Raw genomic sequence first — 20,098 nt, forward strand, 5'->3', positions numbered from 1 at the left:
GTTTTCTCTAAGCAGGTGGCTGTATTTGTTTTAAAAAGGTGGTATGTTTTGGGGAAAAGTGAGGGGGTTAATCATGAATCAGGTTTAAGGAAAAGCATATGGTCAGGTTTATAAATACTTACATATTGCATTCTGCATTTGTTTTAGATGTTCATATTGGACTTTTTAAATGCTCATATTGCTAATTTTATTTTGGAATTGTTACATATTAAACCTTTCTGTTTTTAGAGGCTCACCTATTACACTCCTTTTTCAGATGTTTGTATATTCTGCTTTTAGATACGTACATATTGCAACTTTCTATTTTTGGATGCTTACGTAGTGCACTCTTCTGTTTTTAATGCTCTCATATATTGCATTCTTGTTTTTAAATAAAAAGGCTAATGGAATCATAGAATCATAGAATAGTTACAGCACAGCCCGTGCTGAATGGTGACCAATACTTCAAAGCGGTTAGAATACAAAAGTGATGAAGTGATGCTTCAGTTGAACAGAGCCTTGGTCAGACCCCATCTGAAGTACTGTGTTCTATTTTAAGAACCTCATCACAAGAAAGGTTTATTGGCATTGGAAGAGGTGTGGCGCAGCTTCACCAGAATCCAATACTTCAAAGGGTTAAATTGATAGGTTGCATAAACTTGGTTTGTGTTCCCTTGTGGTGATAAAAGGAGCAGATACAGAGAAACTATTTCCTCTGGTGGGGGAATCCAGAACAAGGAGGCATCATAACATTAGAGTTAGGCCTTTTAGGAGTGAAATCAGGATGCACTTTTTTACTCATCGTGCAAATGTGGAACTCACTCTCTCAAAAAGCTGTTGAAGCTAGGTCAACATCCTGTGTGGAGGGGAGCGGGCAGGTCGGAAGGCCTTGTAGGACTGCTCCTGGGCATGGCCAAGGTGGCCATTAACCGGTCCAGGCAGTGGGCAGCCGAGGGGGTCGTTTAGCCCGACTGCCTGCCTCTCTTCCGCGGTTACGTTTGAGCCAGGGTGTCCCTGGAGATGGAGTACGCGGTGTCTATCAATATGCTCGCGGCCTTCCGCGAGAGGTGGGCGCCGGAGGGACTAGAGTGCATCATTTCAACCGGGAACAGAATTTTAATTTGAATTGATTTGACAAAGGTTCCCTTTTATGTTCAATTGTTAATTTGTGGTTTTTGGTACCCTAAAAAAAAGGGGGCACTTGAATGAAAGTTTCTACCAAAATAGTTGAAGCTAGGTCAATTGATATGTTCAAGGCTGAGATTGATAGACTTTTTAAGCAAGGGTATTAAGGGATATGGAAACAAGGCAGGTAAATTCAGTTAGGATACCGATCACCCATGATCTAATTGAATGGCAGAACAGGCTGGAGGGACTGAATGCCCTACTCTTGTTTCTATGTTCCTATTGTTGTGGAATATTTCAAAATACTCTGCACAAGTCTGACATCGAGAATTCAAACAGTCTTTAATTGCACGCGTGGGGCGAGAACTTGCTTTCTGCCCTTAGCCAAGTTTATCCAACTTGATACAGAAATTTACAGATATTTACACTCATAAATGACACATTGTACAATGTCCCCACCTACTTTCTAGGTTACATCATTAGTCTTAATTCCTGTTTACTACCAGATGTTCACCTTAATTTTGATAACAGGTAGACAGTAGGCAGTTGCAGTCAACATTATATAACACTTAGTCACTTTATAAACAGTTGTGGTCGGCAGCTAGTCTGATCTATGACACACATTGTTGCAATTGATTTACTGCTGGCAGTTCAGTCAGCAGATTCAGCTTAATCACATTTCGCCTTGTCTATTGTTTTACCACTCAAGCTGTTGTCCAAGATATCCTTGGTTTTCCTGCCACATAAGCTATTCCCAGATTCCCCTTTCATTATATTCCTAAATGCTCACATATTACACTTCTCTGTTTGTAAATACCCACATGTTTCACTCTGTTTTATTTTAACAGCTCACATATATTGCACGTTCTTTTTATATTTGCATATACATGGCACTCTGTTTCATTTTTAGATTCGCTGGTACTACACTGCTTTTTAATATGAGATGTCCATGCCTATTGTTTGGAATAATTTGTTATTTTGCTATTTTTATTATTGTTTCATAGTTTTAATACAAACTGAGAATTAAGACAATTATGTGCTAAAAAAAATTATCTTGTTTTCTTTGAAAGTGGTATAAATTTTACTTGGGTCCCTTGAGATAGGCCTAGAGGTTGACTTGAAGATAAATATGGTGGAACAGAGGGCTCGCAGGCTCACAATTTCATTCTGCGCCTAGGGCCAAATAAATACTTAGTTCTGCGCCTATATGTCTAACCGTTGCATTTGTTGGTCTAAACAGGGTTTTAATTTAACTCGCATCCAAAAGACAGCACCTCCGACAGTGCAACATTTCCTCAGTACTGCACTGTAGATTATGTGCTCAAATCTCTAGAGTGGGGCTTGAACCCACAACCTTCTGACTCAGAGATGAGAGTGCTATCACTGAGCCAAGGCTGACACCAAATGTGGTATAACATGGTTGACTTGAAGGCAGAGAGAAGAGAAATGTATAATTTTTCACAAAAAAGCAATGCATACTGTACTTTTAGTGTACAGTAAAACTTTTAAGTACAATTACTAACCACAAGAGAGTGACAGACCAGCATTTTTGTCCAGAAAGTATTATGTCACTCCTGTAGAGGGCAGCAAATCAACTGGTTATAGACTGTAGGTTCATTCCTTTGTGATTAGTGTTACTCCATAATAATTTTTTGTCGAGAGCCACAATCAGTAGATCACAAGGTAGTTATGGTCAGGATGATCATTCAACCCACCTAAATTCATCCATCCAGAAAGATCCAAAGGCCTCTTGTTGCAGTGCTCAACTAGTTCTTAAATGTTTCCAGGGATGTCACCTCCAGTAGTCTATCTGGATGTCTGATTCATATATTGGTCAGTCACTTTCTGTATGAAGAAGAATTTCCTGCTATCAGTCCTAAGAATTTCCTGCTATCAGTCCTAAAATGACTTTGTGTCTCCTTACCTACTTTGAAATGTAATCAAAATAATATTCTGGATTTACTTTCTTCAGTCCCCTAACTTTTTAAAATACCTCTAAGATCTCCACTCGCTGATGTCGCCTTTATGGACTGAAGAGCCAAGGTTTTTCCAATCTTTCTTCATAAATCAGACCCCTGATGCTAGAGATCGGCCTTGTGTCTCTTCTCTGCACTGCTTCATGTGTTTGAATGTCTCCCTTGCAACTTGGTGACCAGAACTGCACGCAGTACTCAAGGTGCCGTCTGACTAGAGCACTGTATAGTTTGGTCACCACTTCCGCTGTATTTTATTCTATTGTTTTGGCTATGTAGTTCAACATTCTATTCGCTTTGTTAATTGCTACTCTGCATTGGTTGGACATGTTTAGCATTGATTCTACTAAGACTGCAAGGTCTCTTTTAGCTTCATCCTTAACTATTTCAACATAATTCATGGCGTATATGTTTGCTTATGTCACCTTCCATATGCAATAATTTGCACTTGTCTATGGTAAATTTTATCTGGCATTGTTTTCCCACATACATATTTTTGACCTTCTCAATCTGTAATTTCGGCACTGCTAATTCCACTGTCCCTTCTAATTTTATATCACTTCACATTTATTGAGTTTCTGAATCCAGGGTATTTACATAAATTAGAAAACAGTTGTGGTCCTAACACTGAGCTCGAGTAACTCAGTAACCCTCCCCGCCCCCCACCGTCCAGGAAATAACTCCTCCTAATGAGTACTTATTATTTCTATCCTTCAACTGGCTTCTTAGCCATTCCCCGGTTAATGCTGACTCTTTTAAAATACTGGCAATTGCCAATTAAAAGTCAAGCATGTGTCAATAAAGACTGTAAATTAACAATAAATTTTAAAGGAATCTTAACAAAGCGAATTAAAATGTTTCCGCTTGGGATGATGCAGTCCAACTATTTTAGTTGAAACCATAAATCAAGTGCCCCCTTAAAACCGACAAACAAATTAACTTTTTATCGTAAACTTAAATCAAATTAAAATTTAGTTGCCGGGGGTGATGATGCACTCCAGTCCCTCTGGTACAATTGGCCTGTTTCCAATCTACTGGTATATCCCTAGCATCTAGTGAGGATGATTATTTAACTGACTCCTTCATATTGGTTGTCAATGCCTCAGAAACCTAGTCCTTCTCCCTAGTCCCTAGTCCTTCTCCACACTTTATCCATGGCGATTTATTTATTTTGAGGCCTTTCAGGCTGCCTAGGACTTCCATCTCATTTATATTGAAGCGACTGATTTTACTTATGTTGTCCCTGTTTGGGGTGTGCATTCTCAGGTTTTCTCTTGTGAATTCAGACAAGTAATCATTGAGAATATTTACTAGTTTGCACATCCTGAGTTTCAAGTCCATTTAATAATTATGTTGCCCCTGTCTTATCTGCCCTCTTACTGTTAAAGTTCTGAAAAACATTTCTGTTTAACCTCTTTTGGTATGCTTTTCTCAAGGTCTCTCTTTGCCTCTTTGATCACCCTATGTGAGCTTACATATGCCCCTCTCCCAAGGCTCTTTTTTTTTAACATGAGGAGAGTATGGGAGTCAACGCTGCTTTCTCAGAACAGTTAAGAATCAAATCTTAAGTTTATAAAGTGGCAAAGAAATCTAATAGATTGCTTAAGTACTTTTTAAACATGGCTTCACATCAGACTGGAGTTGTACTCCATCTGCTGCAAAGCCCAAGTGGCGTAAGATCACCTCCTGGAGGAGTTTGTACACTGCTCACCTTTAATAGCTGTGACCCGACACCTAATTTGCACTGCTACTTTGCATTGTTGTGCATCCAATACTACTTTGTATTGTTGCAGTGCAAATACTGAATCACAGAATGATAGGACACAGAGCTATCATTTCAACACAGTGTCCTCACGTGCTCTGTAGCATCTGTGATCATTCTGTCTCCAAATAAGGTACCCTAGTTTCTGTTACTCAAGAGCAAAACAAAAGAGTAGATAGTGCTAAATCATAGTTCTGCTAAGATTCTCCATCTTCGAATGGAGACTTAGAGGACTATGGAACAGCAAATATGCCATGTGCCATGATAATTGGAGAGATGGAGCTCGTGACCCAGGCCTTATTATACGAGGAGGGTGGAGCAACATCATGGTGCTTCCAGACACTGCTACATGGAGAGGCACAGCATATAGTCCACAGCATATTCACCCACTGTAGTTCCCAGTTTCAGCTGAACTCTTTGCTGGAGGCTAGTTACAATCGAAGTACAGGAAATGCAATTATATTAAAAATAGAAAGGGCAATGGAGGACAGCTCCTACAAAAGCAAATACAGCAGATGCTGGAAATCTGGAATAAAAACAGAAAATGCTGGAAATACTCAACAGGTCAGGCAGCATCTGTGGAGAGAGAAACAGAGTTAACGTTTCAGGTCGATGACCATCAGAACTGGAAAAAGTTTGAGATATATCAGGTTTAAGCAAATGTAGGGGCAGGGAAAGGGAGGAGGGGAGAAAGGAACAAAGGGGAAGGTCTGTGATAAGGTGGAAGGCAGGAGAGACTAAATGACAAAAGGATGAAGGTGCAAGGTAACGGGAGATGGTATTGTTACAAGTAAAGAGCAATAGATGGGTCTGGAAGAGAAATAGGAATATCGGAATCATCAACAGCTGCCGCTCAGAAAAATGGGAGCAGACATTATGATCTGAAATTGTTGAGCTCAATATTGAGTCCAGAAAGCTGCAAACTGCCTAATCGAAAGATGAGGTGCTGTTCCTCGAGCTTGCGTTGAGCTTCATTGGAACAGTGTAGGAAACCGAAGACAGAGAGGTGAGAGTGGGAGTGGAGCAGAAAATAAAAGTAACAGGTGAGTTGCTTCTGTTCTTTAAATGCTTTTTTCACCAATGCATCCCTCTCCTGCCTGACGCGTGTTGGAGTATGATTACATGCCACCAGCAGCCCTCTGATATCTAGCCAAAGTGGTCATTTTTCATGGGCAAGCTCAGATAGTGAGTTTCAGAAGGATATTTTAACTTGGGCGTTTTGGCATACTAGCCCAAACCAACCATGGAGAGGGGTCCATCACAACTAGGAGCAAGTTTTCAGCTTGTCTTTTTAGCAAGGGTTATTGCATTGCACAGAAACACACACTGGCCAGAATCTCCCCACTGAAAAAAGAAAGACTTGGATTTATATAGCACCTTTCACAACCACCGGACATCTCCAAAGCACTTTACAGCCAATGAAGTACTTTTGGAGTGTAGTCACTGTTGTAATGTAATATTGACAAGCGTGCAGGTTTGGGGGCGTGTCGGCAGTTGAATTTGAAGAAATTGCTCGTGCGTCGGGTACCCGCCATCATACTGCCGAGTCCCGCAATTTACTCGGGTGTGTCTTGTGATGACTCGGGAACTTCGCCGGTGAAGGGGAGGCAGAGGCTCAGTGGCCATTGTCCGAGTGCATTAATTAAACACTGGGAAAAACACATAAATACTCCCACATTACATCTGATTGGCTAATGAAAAGGCTCTTGCTGACTCCATTTTGCTATTTTGTGCAGAGATTTAGCTGTGAGCAGTATGCAGGTCATTTCTGCAACCTCAGAAGCCACCTTCACCACATTGCTCGTCACTATCAGAACATTGAGGGATTGGGCCCCTGATCTCCACTTTACCTGCCATCTATTACATCAGCATGGGTGCCGCTTATGCTGTCTCACCTTGGAGCTTAGACTTGGACCAAGATAAGCCCCGGCACCAACAACATAGAAACATAGAAAATAGGTGTAGGAGTAGGCCATTTAGCCCTTCGAACCTGCACCACCATTCAATAAGATCATAGCTGATCATCAGTACCCCTTTCCTGTTTTCTCTCCATACCCCTTGATCCCTTTAGCCGCTCCCTCTTGAACTCCCTCTTGAACATATTCAATGAACTGGCATCAACAACTCTGTGCGGTAGGGAATTTCACAGGTTAACAACTCTCTGAGTGAAGAAGTTTCTCCTCATCTCAGTCCTAAATGGCTCACCCCTTATCGTTAGACTATGTCCCCTGGTTCTGGACTTTCCCAACGTCGGGAACATTCTTCCTGCATCTAACCTGTCCAGTCCCGTCAGAATTTTATACGTTTCTATGAGATCCCCTCTCATCCTTCTAAACTCCAGTGAATACAAGCCCAGTCGATCCAGTCTCTCCTCATATGTCAGTCCTGCCATCCCAGTAATCAGTCTGGTGAACCTTCGTTGCACTCCCTCAATAGCAAGAACGCCCTTCCTCAGATTAGGAGAGAAAACTGAACACAATATTCCAGGTGGGGCCTCACTAACGCCCTGTACAACTGCAGTAAGACCTCCCTGCTCCTATACTCAAATCCCCTAGCTATGAAGGCCAACATACCATTTGCCTTCTTCACCGTCTGCTGTACCTGCATGTGAATTTTCAATGACTGATGTACCATGACACCCAGGTCTCGTTGCACCTCCTCTTTTCGTAATCTGCCGCCATTCAGATAATATTCTGCCTTTGTGTTTTTTCCACCAAAGTGGATAACCTCATTTATCCACATTATACTGCATCCGCCATGCGTTTGCCCACTCACCTAACCTGTCCAAGTCACCCTGCAGCCTCTTAGCATCCCAGCTTAGTGTCATCTGCAAACTTGGAGATATTACACTCAATTCCTTCATCTAATCATTAATGTATATTGTAAATAGCTGGGGTCCCAGCACTGAGCCCTGCGGCACCCCACTAGTCACTGCCTGCCATTCTGAAAAGGACCTGCTTATCCTGACTCTCTGCTTCCTGTCTGCCAACGAGTTCTCTATCTACGTCAGTACATGACCCCCAATACCATGTGCTTTAATTTTGCATACCAATTTCTTGTGTGGGACCTTGTCAAAAGCCTTTTGAAAGTCCAAATACACCACATCCACTGGTTCTCCCTTGTCCACTCTATCAGTTACATTCTCAAAAAATTCTCGAAGATTTGTCAAGCATGATTTCCCTTTCATAAATCCATGCTGACTTGGACCAATCCTGTCACCGAACATCAGCCACACCAGCAGCCACAACACCAGCAGCAGCAGCAATCACAAGAGTCGCCTTCTCCTCAATGACCTGATGCTGCACAGGAGAGAGGAGGTCAGCACAGGGCTGCACAGTGCTGAAGCTAATACCCCCAACTCAGGCAGAGAATGAGCTTCCTGAACATGACTGCGTCATGCCAAAGGGGACTCAGGCTATTGCGCCAGGTCATTGCAGACATTTGTAACTTGTTGGAACAAGACCTGCTGCCCAGATGACCTGGTGGACATTCCTTAGCAGTGGCTGTCAAAGTCACCGCCGCCCTCAACTTCTTTGCCTCAGGCTCCTTCCAGGAATCTGCTTAAGACATTTATGAGATCTTGCAGTCAGCTGCCCACAGTTGCATCACCCAGGTGACCGATGCTATGTTTGACAATTCAGCCAATTATGTTAACTTTGCCACTGATGAAGCCAGTGTCATTAAGCGGGCGTTCGGCTTTGCGGCTCTGGCTGGCTCCCCACAGGCGTAGGGTATCATCGACTGCAACATGTGGCCATCAAGGCACCCCACATCACCCAGGTGTGTTTGTGAACCACAAGGGCTTCCACTCCCTCAATGCAGCTTGTCTGCAACCATTAAAAAAATCATCATGCATGTTTGCACCAGATTTCCTGCAGCTGTCATAACTCTTCTGCTGCACCAGTCCACATTCCCTCAGCTCTTCGCTCCTCCAAACATACTTGCTGGCTGCCTGGAGACAAGGTTTAGCCACTGAAGACGTGGCTCATGACACCCGTGAGGATGCCAAGTACTGAGGCCCAGGAGTGTTATAATGAGAGCTATCTGTTCACCAGATGTGTCATATACCAAACAATAGCCTGCTGAAGATGAGCTTCAGATGCTTTGACAGATTTGGAGGAGCCCTTCAGTACGCACCAGCCAGGGGCTCCAGAATCAGTCGTTTGCTGCGCGCTGTACAATATAGCGCAGCACCGGGAATTGGAGCTGCAGGAGGAGCAAGGTGCAGAGCACACAGCCTCTTCAGAGGAGGAGGAGGAACCTGAGGTAGAGATGGCACCAGCAGTAGCGCACATTGCTGCCCGGGATGGCCTCATAATGACCAAATTTACTGAACTTGCTCCAATACACCCATATGGCTGCCACATGCTTACGAAGTCCCCCCCTCCCCCCCACCAACAACATCATAACGCAGTCCTACAATGACCAAGCCATTCCTCTCACCCAAACCTCCATTGCTCGAGGTTAGCTAATGTTTCACCATTCACTCCAAGTGACAAGGCCACTTCCTGGATAGCAGGCAGAAATGGACAAAACTGGAAAGTGGTGCAAAGTAATACATTTATCCGTGTCATAAATACGCTTGTGCATCTATGATTGTGTCTTTTTCATTTTCTGAGTGCTTCTACAAGATGCAACCTCTGTGCCTTCAGCAGAGGTATAGGCAGGCTGCTTACTTCCGTACTGTGACTGCTGTCACACTCTTGGCGAACATCCTCTGGGTTTTGGAGCCTGTGAGGGGCCCTCCAAAAACTGCTTGTCCTGTGACTGTGCAGGGGCAGACACAACCATCGGGATCTGAGGCAGCATATTGGGCTCTGACTGAGGGAGAGACAATGGATGGAGAAGTGGGAGTGCTTTGAGAAGAGCCCCCACTTCCTGTCCTCTCCATCATCCTTCTCATGGGCCACCTGCACTTCTCTGCTAGGAAAGAGCTGGAGAGCATCTTGCTGCACAGCAGTGGGGCGATGAATATCCAAGTCTACGTTTATATCCCTCCTCAAGATGAGGTCCATGAGCGTCTGCCATCTGCTGTCCACAGTAAGCATGTTCTCGTGTGACTGGCGCATTTGCTACTCCATGCAGGTGGCCATTCTTTCCATGGAACAGCACATCATCGTCATCGCCTGTGAGATGGTGCTGCTCATGTTAGAGATGAACTCCTCCACTCTCTGCATATTTGCAGACATCGTGCCCGCAAAAGCTGCCAGAGCCTCCTGCATTACTTGCTACCCCTCCAAGATCACCCTCTTTCTCAATGGCCCCCAAGGCTCAGCACCTGCATGCAGCGCAGCAGAGCTTAGAGCGTCCTGCGCCCTCCGACAAGGAATCTCAACTGCTATCCCCGCCAACACCATCTGCTCTTGCACACTTGTGATGTGAGAGACACCAGGTGACAACACTACTCTATCTTGCATAGGACCCACCGAGCTGTCCGTATCTGCACTGGTGCTGGCTGTGCTTGGGTCTGCTGACGATGCAACCTCAGAGGCTGGAGCTTCTTCTGAGGTATCATCTTCCTCCTCTGGCTGGATAGTGGAGGGGACCCATGATGGACCTTTGGGAGAGTAAAGAGATGCATTTGAAGTGTTATAATATGAATGGGTAACATTACCATTATGCACATGATGACATTTCACTGGTTGCTGACATCAGTCACCATATGAGTGACTGCTGTATGACGTGTGGCTGTATGAGATGTAACTCGGTCAACAGGTTGCTGGGATGTCCCCCTCTCTCTGTCTCCCACCGCCAGCAACTCTGCAACTCCAGCGATCTCTAGGGTCTCCTCCTCTGCTGGAGTCAATTGACTGAAGACTGGAGGACCACCTCTGGTTCTCTGCCTCTCCCTACTGTTGTGGGCTCTCTTCTCCTGCAAGGAGGGAAGGAAGAGAACTTTGAGTGAGAGTGATGGAATGAGTGCAAGGAATGGATGGGCTATAACTGTAGAGAGCGACTATGAGGGAGTGGTGTAACATTGTCAAATGGCCTCCTTCTGTGGTGTTACTTGCTATGATTGCATTAGGATGAGGGTGAATGTCAGTGGTGGTTAGTCAGATGGGGATGTGAGTAGGTGCATAGACAGAGAGGGATGGGTGGATGTGCAAGGTAGGTTATTGTGAGGAGTGACGTGCAGGAGTAGGCTTGTGAAGACAGAGTGATGGGATTGTGGTGACAGGCACATCAGGATGAAGGCGAGTGTGGCACTCACCTTTCCTAACCTCATGAGATCATTGAATCTTTTCCAGCACTGGATCCATGGTCCTCCCCACATCATCCCTGCTACTGACCTCCTCTGCGATCTGCAACCATGCCCTTTTTGTGTCTTTGGGTGGTCATTTGTGTCTATCACCAGGGAGGAGGACCTCCCTGTGTGCTCTTACTGCCTGCACCAGATTATTGAGGCTTCGTTAAATCTTGGTGCAGCCCTCTGCCTTTGTGTCTCCATGAACCACACTTTTATCAGCTTCATAATACTACTCAGATCTCTAGAAATCACCTTGAACATTCCTGCAGCAACCTTCAAATGAGATGTGTGCAAGGCTGCTTTAAACAGCGGCGCTGGAAACAAGTTATCGATGACATCATCAGACCTGCTCCATTTAATTGAGCCGGGAAAAGCACATGACTGGTTTAATTGTGACCATTAAATCGCAGTGGAGAATACGCTGTTCACAACATCAGGTCCCAGACCCCCTACGCAGCCTGCACGCACCCGACCCGACTCCAAGGTAAAAATTCCGGCCACTGAAAAGCAAGAGATGATACCGAGATGTTATTGAAACTAATCTAATTCATTAACTGACCCTGACTATATTTTACTGATATTGTCTAGTCTCGTTTGAAGTTCCTGAGGCTGTGTGATCAACGTTATATTCATAAAGCAATCATATGCTGTATAATCTTGACTTTATGACCATGTTAAAATATTACTTTGGTTTTTGAACTTTTGTTGTCAAAGTCCGAACGCATAAGTGAAACAAGGGTCACGTGTTTTATTCACATTTCCAAGACACAACAACATTCTTAAACGTAATTGTCTCAAATCCAATTTTTAGGAAAAAGATATGTAACATGCTTGATAAGTTGTGGAATAAAGAATAGATTCCAGTAATAAAAACAGAAAATGCTCCACTGGTCAGGTAGCATCTGTGGAGAGAGAAACAAAGTTAACGTTTCAGGTCAATGACCCTTCGTCAGAACTGGAGAAAGTTAGAGATGTAACAGATTTCAAGCAAGTGCAGGGGTAGGGAAAGGGGGAGGGGAGGAAAGAACAAAAGAGAAGGTCTGTGATAGGGTGGAAGGCAGGAGTGATTAAATAACAAAAGGGATGAAGTTGCGAGAAGAAAAGGATATGGTAATAGGACAAGTAAAGAAACAAAAGATAAATCTAGAAGAGGTGTAGATGGGAATAGCAGAATCAATCACAACTGCCATGTGAAAAAATAAGGGCAGAGGTTATGGTCTGAAATTGTTGAACTCGATGTTGAATCCAGAAGGCTGTAAAGTGCCAAAACGAAAGATGAGGTGCTGCTCCTCGGACTTATGTTGAGCATCGTTGGAACAGTGTAAGAGGCCGAGAGGTCAGAGTGAGAGTGGAGTGGAGAATTAAAGTAACTGGCGAACGGAAGCTCGGGGTCACGTTTACAGACTGAACAGAGGTGTTCCACAATCTGCGTTGTTCTCGTCAATGTAGAGGAGACCGCATCGTGAGCAGCGAATACAGTATAGTAAATTGCAGGAAGTAAAAGTAAATTGCTGTTTCACCTGGAGGGAGTGTTTGGGGCCCTGGACAGTGGGAAAGGATCTTCTGCAGATCCCTGGAAGGAGCCTGAGGGGAAGAAGTTGAGGGCAGTGGTTGTCATGTATTCAACCAGCATTGTAACCCATGTATAATCTGACCTAAGTTGTATACTGTGAGAACACTGACCACTAGGTGGTGAACTTGTGGGAGACACTCCTAACCTAGACCTTCAGATATAAAAGGGGAAGCTCCACCCACTTCCAGCGCTTGAGTGCTATGAAATAAAGGACAGGTCACAGACTGACCTTCTCTCAAGCATGGGCCTCGTGTGCATTTATACTGTATAGTAAGGACGTATCAGTGGTCACTTTGACAACCACGGGTAAAGCATGGCCACCAGGTTATGTTGGCAGCAGATCTTGCTCCAGCAGGCTTCAAATGTCTTCCACGACCTGACGTGATACCTGAGCCTCCTAAGGCACTGGTGTTTGGACATGTCAAGGAAGCTGATTTTCTGCCTATATACCCTATGTTGCGGGTATCACCTCCTGCGAGCTGCACCTCTGTGGAGTGCCAGGTCTGTGAGGAGAAGGCTGCTGCTGGTCATCTTAGTCATCTGAGGTCTACGGTGAAACTACATAAGTGGCACCCATGCTGATCATAGAATCATAAAAATGTACAGCACAGAAGGTGTCATGTATGTAACCACAATGTAACACCATTGTATTACTGTATACACTCAACCTAGATGCACACCTTGACCACAAGGGGTGAACGTGTGGAGACTGTCCTTACCTGATCACTCAGGTATAAAAAGGGAGGTCCCACGCAGGGTCACTGTCTTTGGAATCCTGTGAATAAAGAGTTCAGGTCACAGAGTGACCTTATCCCCAGAATGTGCCTCGTGTGGTTTCATACTCTAGAGTAAGGACTTTACATTGGCGACGAGAAACGGGAATTCACGACCCACGAGAATGGCCACCGGTAGCACAGAGGAACGATACTGTGTTGGGGAAGACTGGGACGATTTTGTCGAGAGGCTTCAGCAAAGCTTCGTTATGAAAGAATGGCTGGGAGATGCACTGGCCGACAAGCGAAGGGCTCATCTCTTGACCAGCTGCGGACCAAAGACTTACGCGCTCATGAAGGACTTACTAGCACCTGAAAAGCCGGCGGACAAATCCTTTGAAGAACTTACCAAATTGATCAGGGAGCACCTCAAACCGGCGAGTAGCATACATATGGCCCGTCACAGATTCTACACCCACTGACGTCATGAAGGACAGAGCATACCGGACTTCGGAGCGGACCTCTGTAAGTTCACAGACGCCTGCAGGGGGGAGATGCTAAGGGACTTCTTTATTGAGGGCATCGGTCATGCGGGAATTTTCCGCAAATTAATTGAGACCAAGGATTTGACCTTGGAAGCGGCGGCATTGATGGCTCAAACTTTCATGGCGGGAGAGGAAGAGAAAAAATAATATACGCGCGCAATTCTGCCTCTAACGCGGCGATGGATCAGGGAGTTAACATCATCGATGTGACTCAGAGCCCCGCAGGCAGGCAGGGGCAGTCCAAAGCAATAGACCCCAGAGCAGGACTTCAACAGAGACAATGGCAGGCTGAACGGACATTCACGCCATCACAGTGGATAATGCGGCCCGGGATGAGGCCATTGACACCCACTAATAGGTACTTAAGAGCAGTCAAAGGGACAGTCAGTGCGGAATGCCTGGCCATAGCCCTTTTGTTCCCAACAATGGAAACTTTAACTCATCCTGGAGGTGTGGGGGAAAACACTCAGCTCGATCTTGCAGATTTCAACAGTTTGCCTGCAGGGACGGCAATCTCAGTGGTCACTTAGCCTGAATGTGCAGGAAGCCTGCAACCAGACTAATATATGAGGCGGATGGACCAGAAGAGGGTTCTTTGAGGCAGGATGACCTTTGGGGCAAATCGATGGACGACGAGGTTCAGTGGGTCCATGTGGCGAATATTCACAGTTCATACACCAAAACGCCACCAATGATGATGAGGGTTTTATTAAACCTGTAGGCATCTCTGTACGCATGGAGCTGGACACTGGGGCCAGCCAGTCACTCATGGGCATTCAGCAATTTGAGAAGCTATGGCCACTTAAAGCCAGTAGACCCAAATTAGTACGTGTTGACACACAATTACGGACTTACACGAAAGAAATCATTCCGGTGCTAGGCAGTGCAATGTTGGCTGTCACATACAATGGGCTAGTGAATCGGCTACCGCTTTGGATTGTCCCGGGCAATGGTCCCGCACTGTTGGGGAGGAGCTGGTTAGCCGAGATGTACTGGCAATGGCGGGATGTTCACACAATGTCATCTGTGGAGCGAAGTTCGTGCTCATAAGTCCTACAACAATTCGATTCACTATTCCAACCTGGAGTCGGGACTTTCAAAGGCACTAAAGTAGTGATACACAGCACCCCGGACACCAGGCCAGTGCACCACAAAGCCAGAGCGGTGCCGTATGTGATGCGGGAAAAGATCGAGAGCGAACTGGACCGGCTGTTGAGAGAGGGCATCATCTCACCTGTCGAATGCAACGACTGGGCGAGCCCCATCGTTCTCGTACTAAAAGCGGATGGCACTGTCAGGATCTGTGGCGAATACAAGGCCACCATCAACCGGGTGTCCCTGCAAGACCAATACCCGCTCCCGAGAGCGGAGGACCTTTTCGCCATGCTGGCAGGCGGCAAGCTGTTCACGAAGTTGGATCTCATTTCAGCCTATATGACCCAGGAACTGGCCGACAAATCCAAACTACTAACCACCATCACCATGCACAAGGGACTGTTCGTTTATAACAGGTGTCCGTTTTGCATTCGATCAGCGGCCGCGAATTTTCAACGAAACATGGAAAGCCTGCTTAAATCCATTCCTGGAACAATCGTATTCCAGGACGACATCCTCATCACGGGTCGGGACACCGAGGAACACCTCCACAACCTGGAGGAGGTGCTACGCTGACTGGACTGGGTAGGCCTGCGACTCAAAAAGTCTAAATGTTTGTTCTTAGCTCCTGAGGTTGAGTTTCTGGGCAGCGGGGTTGCTGCAGATGGGATTTGGCCCACCGAATCCAAAACAGAGGCGATTCGACAAGCACCCAGGCCCTACAACACATCAGAGTTGCGTTCATTCCTCGGACTGTTAACTATTTCGGGAACTTTCTGCCGAACTTGGGCACGTTGTTGGAGCCGCTACACGCGCTCCTGCATAAGGGTTGCGATTGGTTTTGCGGGGACTGTCAGGAACGGGCTTTTGATCGGGCGCGAAACCTACTTTGTTCAAACAAGTTGTTGACCCTGTACGACCCCTGTAAAAAAAATTGGTTCTGACATGTGTTGCATCGTCCTATGGGGTTGGGTGTGTGTTGCAGCAGGGCAATGCTGAGGGTCAACTACAACCTGTGGCTTATGCCTCCAGGTCGCGCTCTCAAGCAGAATGGGGATATGGGATGGTCGAGAAGGAAGCGCTTGCATGTGTCTACGGTGTAAAAAAAATGCATCAGTAGCTATTTGGTAGGAAGTTTGAATTAGAGACGGACCACAAGCCATTAACATCCCTGTTGTCAGACAGCAAGGCTGTCAATGCCAACTCATCAGCTCGCATACAGCGATGGGCTCTCACACTGGCTGCTTATGACTACTCCATCCGGCACCGGCCCGGCACTGAAAATTGCGCCGACGTGCTCAGCAGGCTTCCACTGGCCACCACTGAGGGGGCAACAGAGCAAAGCGCCGAGATGGTCATGGCTGTCGATGCCTTTGATAGCGCAGGCTTCCCCATCACAGCCCACCAGATCAAAATCTGGACAAACAGAGATCCCCTCCTATCCCTGATTAAGAAATTGCCCTGACTGGGGATTGGGCGCCCGCACATGGAGCATGCCCTGAGGAGGTCAGACCGTTCCACAGATGGATGGATGAGCTCTCCATCCAAGCCGACTGCCTACTGTGGGGCAGCCGGGTAGTTATGCCCCAAAAGGGCAGGGAGACATTCATCAGAGAACTCCACAGCGAGCACCCAGGCATTGTGCTGATGAAGACCATTGCCCGGTCACACGTTCGGTGGCCTGGAATTGATTCAGACCTGGAACACTGTGTTCGCAGGTGCACGACGTGTTCCCAGCTGGGTAATGCCCCCAGGGAGGCCCCGCTCAGCCCGTGGCCCTGGCCCACCAGGCCATGGTCACGCATTCATGTTGACTACGTGGGCCCGTTCATGAGTAAGATGTTCCTTATTGTGGTGGATGCGTACTTGAAATGGATCGAGTGCATCATTCTGAATTCATGCACGTAATCCACCACCGAGGAAAGCCTACGTGCGATCTTTGCAACCCATGGCTTGCCGGACACCCTGGTTAGTGATAATGGCCCATGTTTCACAAGCTACAAATTCCGAGAGTTTATGTCGGGCAATGGCATCAACCACATCAGGACTGCGCCGTTCAAGCCGCCCTCCAATGGCCAGGCGAAAAGTGCGGTCCAAATCATTAAGCAAGGTATGCTCAGGATTCAAGTGCCCTCCCTACAATGCTGCCTATCGCGTCTCCTGCTGGCCTATAGATCCCGACCGCACACACTCATGGGGGTCCGGCCTACAGAGCTACTAATGAAACGGACACTCAAAACTCAGTTGTCCCTCATTCACCCAGTCCTGACCGACATAGTTGCGGATGAGCGCAAGTCACAAAACAAGTACTATGACCGTAATGCGACGGGGAGATGTATAGAGAAAAATTATCCTGTATTCGTCCTCAATCACGCCATGGGGCCCAAATGGCTTGAGGGCACTGTAATTGACAAAGAGGGGAATAGGGTCATCGTGGTAAAACTCAACAATGGTCAGATATGCCGTAAGCATCTGGACCAAGTAAAAAAAGGTTCAGCATCGACACGGAGGTGCCTGAAGAAAACCATGAGATGGAGCTCACCTCACCGCCAGTGAACGAGCAACAAGAACAATCAGAAGAATACACAGTCCCTGCGGTCAGCCCGGACAGGCCGGAATCACCACAGGTGACAGAAACTCATGTCAGTGTCCAACAACCAGAGCCCTAACTGTGACGCTCCACGAGGGAGCGTAGACCACCTGAAAGACTAAACCTATGATTCCAATAAGACTTTGTGGGGGGAGGTGATGTCATGTATGTAACCACAATGTAACACAACTGTATTACTGTATACACTCAACCTAGATGCACATCTTGACCACAAGGGGTGAACTTGTGGGAGACACTTCTTACCTGATCACTCAGATATAAAAAGGGAGGTCCCACGCAGGGTCATTGTCTTTGGAGTCCTGTGAATAAAGAGTTCAGGTCACAGAGTGAACTTATCCCCAGAATGTGCCTCGTGTGGTTTCATACTGTCGAGTAACGACATTACAGAAGGAGGCCATTTTGGCCCATTGTGTCCGCGCCGGCCAACCAAGAGCTATCCAGCCGATTCCCACTTTTCAGCTCTTGGTCCGTATCCCTGCAGGTTAGAGCACTTTAAGTGCACATCCAAGTATCTTTTAAATGTGGTGAGGCTTTCTGCCTCTACCACCCTTTCAGGCAATGAGTTCCAGACCCACACCACCCTCTGGGTGAAGAAATTTTCCCTCACATCCCCTCTATAAAACTCCCCCAAATTATTTTAAATCGGTGTCCCCTGGTGTTACCCTCTGCCAAGGGAAACAGGTCCTTTCTATCCACTCTATTTAGGCCCTTCATAATTTTATACACCTCAATCAGGTCTCCTCTCAGCCTCCTCTGTTCCAAAGAAAACAAACCCAGCATCTGCAATCTTTCCTCATAGCCAAAATTTTCTAGTCCAGGCGACATTCTTGCAAATCTCCTCTGCACCTTTTCCAGTGCAATCACATCTTTCCTGTAATGTTGTGACTAGAACTGCATACAGTACTCCAGCTGCGGCCGAACCAGTGTTTTATACAGTTCAAGCATAACCTCCTTGCTCTTTTATTCCATGCCTCGACTAATAAAGGCAAGTATTCCATATGCCTTCTTAACCACCTTATCTACCTTTAGGGATCTGTGGACCTGTACTCCAAGGTCCCTTTGTTCCTCTACACTTTTCAGTGTCGTGCCATTTAATTTGTATTCTCTTGCCTTGTTAGACCTCCCCAAATGCGTTACCTCACACTTATCTGGATTGAATTCCATTTGCCACTGTTCCGCCTACCTGACCAGTACATTGATATCTTCTTGCAATCTGCAGCTTTCTTCTTCATTATTACAGCCTATTTTAGTGTCATCTGCAAACTTCTTAATCATATCCCCAAAATCCATTCCAAGTCATTGATATATACCACAAAAAGCAAGGGACCCAGCACTGAGCCCTGTGGAACCCCACTGCCTTCCAGTCACAAAAACATCCAGCAACCATTAACCTTTGCTTCCTGTCTCTGAGCCAATTTTGGATCCAACTTGCCACTTTGCCCTGGATCCCATGGGCTTTTACCTTCGTGACCAGTCTGCCATGTGGGGCCTTATCAAAAGCTTTGCTAAAATCCATATACACTACATTATATGCACGGCCCTCATCGACCTCCTCGAAAAATTCAATTAATTTAGTCAGATTTAACCTTCCCTTAACAAATCCATGCTGACCGTCCTTGATTAATCCATGTCTTTCCAAATGAAGATTTATCCTGTCCCTCAGGATTTTTTCCAATAATTTCTGATATGTGACAAGATGGAAAGTGGAGATCAGACACACAAACCTCCAAACTAGTGAGAGTGACCGCCAATGTGGTGAAAGTTACCTTCAAAGTAACAGAAATCACTTCCAAATTTGTCAAAATCACCTGCAAAGTACTGAAAGCAAATTCTCAGAACAAGTGCTGCGAGCAAAAGCCTTTCACTCAGGCAAGGAAGCAGCTGTGAGCTCTCCGTATTTATGTGACTTTTTGCCTGTCATTTGTTCAGCCCCCTCAATTGCCGCTGTGCTCATGCCTTGCTTTCACTGGCGAGGTCCAGGAAGCCCGGGAAGTCCGTGGTCCCACAGTTAAAGTTGAAAGCCCCTGTTAAAAAAGATTTTAATTATCTCTTACCTACTTCTGAACATCTTTAAATTGGCAACCTGCCTCTCCAGAAAGGGTTTGTCACGTGGAGCCAAACACCCTCCAGTTAAATATGGAGCCGGCTTCCTGGCACGCGGTCAATTTCAGGGCTTCTAACCACCCAACTGCTCCCAAACCCACTCAGTCTTTACAGTTAAAATTCCCCCCAGTGTGTCTGTGCCTTTGCTTGAAGACAGCGTTAGTTGGAAATTATGGTCTCCCAGCCCAAAATTTTACAAACATCTGAAAATGATGAGCAGGAAAGACCATCTGATCCATCAAACCTGACTCACACAGCCGTGATGCCCGAAGCATCATAATTAGACTTCCCTTACCCACCAGCAGCCATGTAGTCTTCGGAGACTTTAGGTGCTTGGGCCGTAGGTGGACTTGACTGCGGCCAGCTGCTGGA

At 46.1% G+C, this 20,098-nt stretch overlaps 1 protein-coding gene across 2 annotated transcripts in view; it reads left to right on the top strand.

Moving 5' to 3' along the window:
* shroom1 (shroom family member 1) overlaps positions 1 to 20,098 on the top strand; it is a 195,482-nt gene that overhangs the window by 18,761 nt on the left and 156,623 nt on the right. The gene's annotated exons all lie outside the window — the stretch shown is intronic.

This window comes from Pristiophorus japonicus, chromosome 4, assembly GCF_044704955.1.
Source record: "Pristiophorus japonicus isolate sPriJap1 chromosome 4, sPriJap1.hap1, whole genome shotgun sequence".
Taxonomy (NCBI): Eukaryota; Metazoa; Chordata; class Chondrichthyes; family Pristiophoridae; genus Pristiophorus; species Pristiophorus japonicus.